General features: G+C 47.8%; 1 pseudogene across 1 annotated transcript; it reads right to left on the bottom strand.

The window, feature by feature from the left end:
• Window positions 1-3,059: 3,059 nt before the first annotated feature.
• LOC307105751 (Krueppel-like factor 17) lies at window positions 3,060-3,860 on the bottom strand (annotated as a pseudogene). The gene has a single exon. The product of its transcript is annotated as a Krueppel-like factor 17 (transcript).
• Between the last annotated feature and the right edge of the window lie 6,412 nt (window positions 3,861-10,272).

Raw genomic sequence — 10,272 nt, 5'->3', positions numbered from 1 at the left:
TGATCATAAAAATAGAAAATAAATGAATGAAGTTCGTCCATTCTTCTGTGCTACCTATAATACAAGCCAAAAACCCGGGAGTCATCCTTGACCACGCCCTCAACCAAATCCCATTCATTATCACTCCTGAAGTTTTCTAATCTTCCACTTCCTCACCTAGTCCTTCAAGGGTCACCGGAGCACTGCACCCCCTCCTCTCCCCTAAGGCAGACAAAGAAACCATCTTTCAAATGTGATTATCACTTTAGTTTGAATCCACTCTTGCCAACTTGCTTATTGAGAAATAAGTAAATTGCCCAGGACCACACAGCAAGGAAATGGCAGGATTCAAAACCTACTGATCTTTCCCACCTTTTATTGAACAAGATAATACTGGGAAAGGCTTAGCCCAAACCTGGCATAGATGGCTGATCACTGATAACGGACAGATGGGTTTCTTCTCCTCTTCTCTTCACCCCCTCACCACGGAAGGGACCTGGTGCCCAGGCGGGAATAAACGAGATCTTCAGTGCTGGAAACCTGAGTCCTTGGGGCCAGTAATTGGGTCACAAATGAGTGCCCTCTTGTCCCCACTTTTAAAAAAATATCATATCCACTCCCCTTGCTTGGAATTTTGGGTGGAGGACACCTGGAGGCCTGGCCCAGGTGCACTGGGCCATTAGAACAGACCAAGGTGGCACGAAGAACAGAGCGGGGCAGGGGGGAGGGTGGTGGAGGGGGGGGGGAAGAAGGCAGGCATAGCTAAGGTGCTGGGACTTCCCCAGCTGCCCAGAGTAAGTTAGAGGCCACAGAGGTTCAGCTCTCCGCCTTGGCGGCATGTTCAGAATTGTGTTATCTTTCTGCCCTACAGCAGGCACGACCCAGGGTAGACATCTAGGAAATGGGAAGGCTGGCTCTTCAGGTCTGACTCGGGCACCTCCTTGAGAAGTCTTTTCCCTGGCACACCGCTGCTGTTCCCATGCCATCTACCACGAAGCCCCTCAGCTGTGATGCTCTCTGAATCGCAGGCTTAAAATATTTGCTGCGTCTGGTCAGTGTGGCTCAGTTCACGGAACATGGTCCTGTGCACTGAGAAGCTGCCGGTTCGATTCCCAGTCAGGGCACATCCCAAGGTGGTGGGTTCAATCCCTTGTCAAGGAGCATACACCTGTCGGACCTTCCCCTTCCTCTCCATGGCCGCTGCACCTAGGTGGACCTCTCAGCCCCTAGACCAGATGGTTCCTGGACCACAGGAGCCAGTGCTGATTCATCTCACTATGACCTCACCTGTCAGTGCTGGGCATCAGAGTAGGCACAGGCAGCATCTGTGGGAGGCATCACATCTTAGTGGAGAGAGGTGCCTCTGGAGTAGACAGATCCCGGTTGGGATCCCAGCTCTGCCTCTTGAGAGCTCACTTGAGAGCATGAGTAAATTCCTTTCAACTAGTTTGCTGATCAGAAAAATGGCTGGCTGAGAAGTCCAGAAATGAGGTTTTGAACTACCTGGTTGAGTTGTCAGGAGAGCCATTATGCTCAGGTATCTGGTATCTGAGCTCTGTAAGGAGGCGAAGTTACAGTGGGTTTGTCCTTCTCTGCCCCAGTCTATTGTCCTCCACCCCCAAGTCACCTAGAAAATGGAGCCTAAAACAAGAACGAAGTACCAATGTTTTATTTGGATGGTGTAAACCCAAGGCACTGAGAGGGAGAAAATAAAAGCAAGGCGGGGAGAGTGGAGGTAATGCAAGGTGACAGCAGGTGGGATCCTGCCACCACAAGCCGTGAAGCACAGCAGGTGTGCTCACTGGCTCCTTAGGAGATTGCCCCGTTGGCTGTACTGTTTGGAGAGACAGTGCTTTGCAGCAATGCAGGGAAGGGAGGGAAGAAGAGGGAATTTATCTGCTCGGGTCTCTCCCAACTCCCACTGGTCAAATGTTACCCAAGAGGATTAACTCCCCTACACCTCTGTGTTGCTAGTGGCCAGTTGAGATGCCAGATCCCATGCGGCTGCGGTGGGGCATTCCATCCAAGTCTGAAAGTGGTGGGAGGAGACAGAAACTCTGGGCACGTGGCTGATGAGTGCTGGACAATCTGATTCAATATAGAAGATGTGTCCCAAGCAGGCCAATAGTACTTTTCTCACCAAAAGCCCTTTCCCAAGGTCGCGTGGCTAGTAAGTGGCAAATTCAGGATTTGAACATAGCCTGGCTCTGGAAACTGTGGAAGATTACGATAAGGAACTTGGATTTTTTTTTGTAGCAGGCAAAGGAGAGTCACTGAAAGGTTTCAAGTTGGGGAGTGACATAAAAAGCTTTTTATAAAAATTTATTTATTTATTTATTTATTTATTTATTTATTTATTTATTTCAGAGAGGAAGGGAGACAGAGAGAGAGAGGAGAGAAACATCAATGATGAGAGACAATCATTGATCAGCTGCCTCCTGCATGGCCCCTACTGGGGGGATTGAGCCCGCAACTGGGGCATGTTCCCTTGACTGGAATCGAACCCAGGACCCTTCAGTCCACAGGCCAATGCTCTATCCACTGAGCCAAACCAGCTAGGGCTTTTTTTTTTTTAAATTTTAACCCTTAGGGCAGATAGCTTCCCTTCAGCTTTAATTCCTCAGGCCTTGGGAAAATTCCCCGGATTCAATGGCTTTCTTTAGAAATAAATTATTAATTTGAGAGAGAGAGAGTACAGGAGAGAGAGAGAGAAACATCAATTTCTTGTTTCACTTATTTATGCATTCATTGGTTGCTTCTTGTATGTGCCCTGACTGGAAATCGAATCAACAACCTTGGTGTATTGAAACAATGGTAACCAACTGAGCTGCCTCCAGAACTTTTTAGTTAAGCTCCCGATCTCTACTTTGCTTCATCTTTCCATGTAGCTAAACTCAGCAACAGTAGGTGGCCCCAAAGAGACAAGGGCACCCAAGACAGCTTTTGAAGAGTCCCTGACGGGGGCCCAGCTCATATGGGCTTCATTCAACACTGGCTCATAATCATTCTCTAAAGAGACAGCTGGTCAGAGGCAGGCAGGATCTGGGTGGAGAAGCAAGTGAGGGGAAGAGGAGATGGACCTAAAGGTCAGGAGCAGGAGGACCAGCCATCTGTTCATCGTTGGCCTGCGGATTGGGGGATCCTGGCGCCCGCAGGTGTGTCCTTTGGTGTTGCCTGAGATGGTCAGATCTCATCAATTCTTGGCCGCACTGATCACATGTATGTGGCCGGTAGCTGGTGTGTATCTACGTATGTCGTCCAAGCTCATCAGAACGGAAGAAAGACCACGTACGAACTTCCCACTCACATTTGTAGGGCCTGTCACGTGTGTGTGTGCGTTGGTGATTCAGTAGGTGGGAGCGCTTGGTGTAAGCTCTCCCACAGTTCTCATGCTGGGAGCCCTTTCCGGGGCCCTGCATGTCTGCTCTGCTCTTTGGAGCAGGTGTGGGCTGCTCAGGGAGGAAGGGGTCTTCCTGAGAGGCTGGCCGGCTAACAAAAGAGTCCTGGGATTCTAAGGGCAGCAATAATGGGGACCCCGCTGGGGCCATCCCACCATTGTGAGGATCTCTGGGGGACAACATCTGAGCCAAAGAAGGGAGCCCTGCCTGGCCCCCAGCAGAAGGCATGGTTGGGGCAATAGCATTCTAGATTAAAGAGTCTCTATTAGAAGGTACTGTGGGGGCCAGAATAATGCATTACTGGTGTCCTTTGTGACTGGGACATGGTGACTGGTGGCCCATTGGGGGGCATGCTTACATTCCCACTAAAGGTCATGGCCTTCCCTGGAATATTGGGCTCTCCTAAGGACTCATCTGGGGCCCCTTGAAGATCATCATTCCTGGTGGAAAGGGAGACACTCCCCGACAGTAAGCCATCTGGGAAGGAGGGAGTCATTGGGGGCAGTAGTCACACCGCGCTCAAGCGGAAGCACCTTGAACCGTGGCCCCATTTCCTTTGCATTCTGCCTGGGCTCCTGAGCAGAAGCCAGGGGGTCCTCTCCAGCTGTGGACCCTGAAGGATGTATGGAATGCCTGCTGACCCTCGCCATTCCCATTTCTCACTCCACCGAACCAACAGGCAGAGAAGGGGGTCACCGTCATGTCTGGTTGATTAATCCCAAGCACCAGGGAAACTGGGTTGTGACGGAACAGTAGAGGCTGGCACTAGATCTGGAGCCCAGGGGACTCACCGAAGGGCCTTGTCACCACCCTCTGCCCAGGGCCCTGGTCAACAGGAACCTTCAGCAACCCAAGAGAGCCGAGACCGCCACGGACTCAGACCCTCCAAGTGACACACCTGCCCAGCCAAGGTGCTGGCAAAGGGCGCGGAGAATGTGTTCTTGGGGGTGAAAGCAGGTGGCTACGATGATACATTCAGGCCGCATGCCCCCCATTTCCCCTGCTGACTTCTGGGGAAAGAGCTCTGGCTGAGTTCTGGGGGTGCCCAGTTGAAACCCCCCTCCATCACAGAGCAGCTGATGGGACACTGTGTCCTCTGTGCTGGGGACAGGGGCTTTGTAATTTGGACCAAGGACAAGAGGAGCTTCCCTGTGATTCACCCTCCTCCGGCCCAGCCCTGCCCACCCCGCGCCCTGGTGAGCTGAGCGACAACAGGGGACTCGGGACTCACACCCTCCGTTTCGGGATCAGAAGATGGGAGGATGGTGAAGTCGGGAAATGTATTCTCCTTTTGCTCTCCCTGCGGGGTCCATACTGACTACATCCACTGACTGAGGTCACAGCTGTTGTCTGGCACCCTCTCCACCCAGCTCTCTCTGGCTCGGGGTTCCTGTCGCTGCTCCCTCTCCTCCCCGTGTCAGACCGCAGGTGCTGACACCCCACCATTACTTGCCACGGGTGCTGTATCAGCCCCGGGGGTTTCTCTGTGCCCTGCCCACACCTTTGTGAACAGTTCCCTTACGTCACCCAGCTGTGTTCCTGCCAGGGCCCTGGGACAGGCAGCATATGTTTTAGTTAGGATTCATTTTGGAAGGAAGAGCAGAAAAGTTCAAATAACCATGGAATACAGAAGGTAAAAGCTTGTCTTTTTATAATAAATTAAACTTAGTGTTAAAAAAAAAACAACCCAAAGCTAGTGTGGCGGCTCCATGAACACACTGCATATACTTTTTCATCCTTTTTGAATTAACATCAGAACTGTTTTCCCACATCATGACAAACTCTTCATAAAGGAACCCTCCATCAGGAGTGATGATTTTCAAGTGGCTCAAGTCTCATCTTCTAAGTCACCTTTCCTGCTGATCACTCCAACTCTAGAAGAATCATCTCCTCCTCCCAGGACCCCACTCTCTACCCCTGTGCGTGTGCACAGACACACACACACACACAGAGACACACACACAGACACACACAGACACACACACAGACACACACAGACACACACACAGACACACACACAGACACACACAGAGACAGACACAGACACACACACAGACACACACAGAGACAGACACACACACAGACACACACACACAGACACACACAGACACACACACAGACACACACAGACACACCCAAACAGACACACACACAGACACACACAGACACACAGACACACACAGAGACAGACACACACACACAGACACACACAGACACACACAGACACACACACAGAAACACACAGACACACACACAGACACACACACAGACACACACACAGAGACACACACAGACACACACACAGACACACACAGAGACACACACACAGACACACACACACACAGACACACACACAGACACACACACAGAGACACACACAGACACACACACACAGACACACACACAGACACACAGACACAGACACACACAGACAGACACACACAGACACACACAGAGACAGACACACACACAGACACACACACAGACACACACACAGACACACACAGACACACACAGAGACAGACACACACAGACACACACACACAGACACACACACAGACACACAGACAGACAGACACACACAGAGACACACACACAGATACACACACACACACTCACACCAGCCCTGGCATCTCACTGTCCAAGTCCTGTACCTGTTTATGAGCCTGTCTCCTTCCTTGACTGCAGGTCTTATCCCCAGCACCAATTCCTGGCACAAAACAGAGACCAATGAATCGGTTTGGATGAAAGCACGTTTTAAGGCCCACATTTTTTTAAAAAAATACATTTTTATTGATTTCAGAGAGGAAGGTAGAGGGAGAGAGAGATAGAAACATCAGTGATGAGAGAGAATCATCAATGGGCTGCTTCCTTCACGCCCCACACTGGGGATTGAGCCCACAACCCGGGCATGTGCCCTTGACTGGAACCGAACCTGGGACCCTTCAGTCTGCAGGCTGACGCTCTATCCACTGAGCCAAACCATCTAGGGCTTAAGGCCCACATTTAAAAAAAAAAATTGTTTTGCCCTAGCGGCTAGGGCAAACTCATTAGTCGATAGAACCAAATATCAACAGTACAACGATTGAAATTTCTTTTGAGAGCCAAAATTTTTAAACTTAAACTTCTTCTAACGCCACTTCTTCAAAATAGACTCACCCAGGTCGTGGTATTTTGTGGAAGAGCCACACTCAAGGGGCCAAAGAGCTGCATGTGGCTCGCGAGCCACAGTTTGCCATCACGGCCCTAGCCGGTTTGGCTCAGTGGATAGAGCGTCAGCCTGCGGACTGAAGGGTCCCAGGTTCGATTCCAGTCAAGGGCATATACCTGGGTTGTGGCTCGAACCCCAGTAGGGGGCGTGCAGGAGGCAGCCGATCCATGATGCTCTCTCATCATTGATGTTTCTATCATCTCTCTCTCCCTCTACTCATCTCAGGCTAACAAGGGCCCTCCGTTTTCTACCTGTGCAGATAAAAAAAAGTGGGGGGCCGGACACTCAGATGAGTATTCACATTTAATTTCATTCTCCCAAAAATCGCATGAAAAGAGCTTTGGAGAGAGGCAGGCCTGTAAACACACCTGGTTCCCCCGCTGGCCTGCTAGAGAATCCTCAGCGGTGCAACCTGGCTTTTCTGAGCCTCAGTTTCCTGGACCGTACGACCGGGATGAGGATGCCCTGGTGACGGGGTGGCTCTGCGGACTAAATGAGATGTCTGTGAACAGGCCTGGCTCTTCGCAGCCGGTGGCCAGTGGCAGGCTCAGTCCCAAGTGAGGAGCTCAGCGCAGGATTCAACTGGGGAGCTCAGGCAGCTATCGGGACATCCTCCCCGCCCTGGGCTAGAGCATCTTTAGGACCAGTGGGGGTCCTGGAAGGAGGGAACCCCTGTGTGAGCAGACAGAGTCAGCTCCCTATGGCCAGGGAGCTATGCAAGGTGCCCCAAGCAGTGGGGGGGTCCCCACCTTCCTCTCCCTGGGAAGGTCTTGAAACCCATCTGTAATGTGGTAACCTCCCCGGGCTGGAGGGCGGGAGAGTCGTTGGGGACACCTGCCTCCTCCCCTCCCCCTCTCAGCGGGAACCCAGTGGCTGAGCACCTGGCTCTGCAGCTCCTGGGAACACGCGGCGGCAGAGGCTTCCAGGCTGCCCTGCAGGAAAGAGGCGGAGTGGAGCCCAGACGGGAGGCGCTTTCCTCGGGACATCCGAGGGAGCAATCAACATGAGGATTAAAAATAATCATGGGAAAAATCATGGGGACTATTAAAATAATCAAAGGGAAATGAAGTGAAGCCGGCACCAGAATAAAGAAATCAGAACCAGAAAGACATAAACCCGCCAATGTAAAAGACATTAACACGCAATAAAAACGTCTCCCAAATAATGGGGACAGGGGGGACTATTCAATTAATAATCTTGGAATAATCGATTAGTTCTCTGGGGGGAAATTAGATAGACATCTTCTATCATACAGCAAAATTAACTCCTGATGGAGTTAAGTTGGGGGTGCAGAGAGCAGAGAGTAAATGCACAAAAAGACAATAGAAGTGAGACTATGTCCTGGCGGGGCTGGGGTGGAGGGTGGGGGCGCTCAGTTGGTTAGAGGGTGGTGCTAATGCACCAAGGTTTCGATTCAGTCCCTGGCCAGGGCACATGCAAGAATCAACCAGTGAGTGCACGGATGCGTGGAACAGATCCATGCTTCTCTCCCTCTCTCTCTCTCAAATCAATTTTTTTTAAAAAGTGAGACTATATCAATTCACTGGAAGGGGGAGCAGACTCTCTAGACTTAAAAGGCACGAGATAAATCCCAATAGGGAAGATGGATATATTGGTTCATACGAAACAAAAAACTGCAGGTTAAGAAAAAAAAAAGTGAAATTTGCACAGCTGCTGTGGCTCAGTGGTTGAACATCGCCCTATGAAACAAGAGGTTACGGCTCGATTCCTGGTCACATGACCAGGTTGCGTGCTTGATTCCTAACATGCAGCACGCAGGAGGCAGCCGTTTCCATGATTCTCTCTCATCACTGATCTTTCTCTCTCTCTCTCTCTCTCTTCCTTTCTGAAATCAATAAAAAAATGTATTTTTTAAAAAGTGAAATTAAAAGTAGTCAGTTAATTGGGAGATGAGTCCAGCCAAGTGCAATATACAAAGGGCTGGTGTCTTTCAATGTGAAAGCTCTTACAAAGGCACTGGCATTACAGGACGACAATAAACAGACAATACAGTGAAGGAAACAATTAAGTGAGGAGATCATGTTGTGACCAAAGAAGTCATATACTATTTTTAAATGATTAAATTAGGATAGTTTTCCTTGTCCTTTTTTTTTTCCCCCAAGAAATGCCAAATACTGATGGGGATGAAGTGGGCTTGTCATGCATGGTGGTAGGGTATAGATTTTTTTTCCAGTTTTTTTTTTTTTATTTCAAGAAAAGTGATTTTTAAATATAATAATGTTACATGCAATAAACCTTAATATTTCATGAAAAATGATCTTAACTATAATGTTACATGCAATAAACACCAATTATTCAAGAAAAATGATCTTACATATGATAATAGTACATGCAATAAACATTATTACTTTAAGAATAAAAGGATTTTAAGTATAATAATATTACCAAACCTGTACTAACATAGTATGATATCATAAAAATTTTAGGGAATATTAAAAATCTGCAAATAACAGGATTAATTATTTTATATTCTAGAATATTTTCTCCCCTTCTGGCTCTATTTTTGTTCATCAGTTTATGTTGTTCATTATATTCCACAAATGAGTGAGATTATATTATATTTATCTTTCTCCAACTGGCTTATTTCGCTTAGCATGATGCTTTTAAAATCTATTTTGTCGGATATGAGTATTGCTACTCCAGCTTTTTTTTCTTTTCCATTTGCATAGAAATTTTTTTTCCATCCCTTCACTTTCATCCTGTGTGTGTCTTTTGTTTTGAGGTGGGTCTCTTGTAGACAGCATATAGTTGGGTCATGATTTTGTATCCATTCAGCTACCCTACACCTTTTGATTGGAGCATTTAATCTATTTACATTCAGGGTTATTATTGAGAGGTACTTATTTATAGCCATTTTAATTCTGTATGGCTAGGTTTCTCTCTCTGTTTTTTCTCAGCAATCCCTTACAGCAATCCCTTTAGCATTTCTTGTAATGCTGGCTTGCTGGTGATGAATTCCTTTAGTCTTTTTGGGTCCGGGAAGCTCTCTATCTGACCGTCTATTTTGAATGATAGCCTCGCTGGTTATAGTAATCTTGGTTTCAAATCCTTGCTTTCTATTACCTTGAGTACTTCATGCCATTCCCTTCTGGCCTGTAGAGTTTCTGATGAGAAATCAGATGTCAGCCTTATGGGAACTCCTTTGTAGGTAACAGCTTTATTTTCTCTTTTGGCCTTTAAGATTCTCTCTTTGTCTTAATTTTTGGCATTTTAATTATGATGTGTCCTGGTGTGGGTCTGTTTGGGTTCTTCTTGTTTGGGATTCTCTGTACCTCCTGAACTTGTGTGACTTTTTCCTTTACCAGGTTAGGGAAGTTTTCTATCATTATTTCTTCAAACACCTTCTTTATTCCTTTCTCCCTTGCTGCCTCTTCTGGCACAACTACTATTCTAATATTGCTATGTTTCACATTGTCCCACAGCTCCCTTAAGCTGTCCTCCTGTTTTTGAATTGTTTTTCCTTTTTGGTTCTCTAATTGAGTGATATGTTCAACTCTGTCTTCTAATTCACTGATTCAATCCTCAGCTTCCCCTAATCTGCTGTGTATTCCTTCCAATATGTTCTTCATCTGTGTTATATCATTCTTTATCTCAGACTGTTTTTTCCTCATAGTTACTATATCTTTTTTCATACTGTAGAGCATTTTTAATATCATTACTCTG

This window comes from Cnephaeus nilssonii, assembly GCF_951640355.1.
Source record: "Cnephaeus nilssonii genome assembly, chromosome: 9".
NCBI classification, from domain to species: Eukaryota; Metazoa; Chordata; class Mammalia; order Chiroptera; family Vespertilionidae; genus Cnephaeus; species Cnephaeus nilssonii.
The sequence above is the reverse complement of the archived record's forward strand: the minus strand, read 5'-3'. Positions and strand labels throughout refer to the sequence as shown.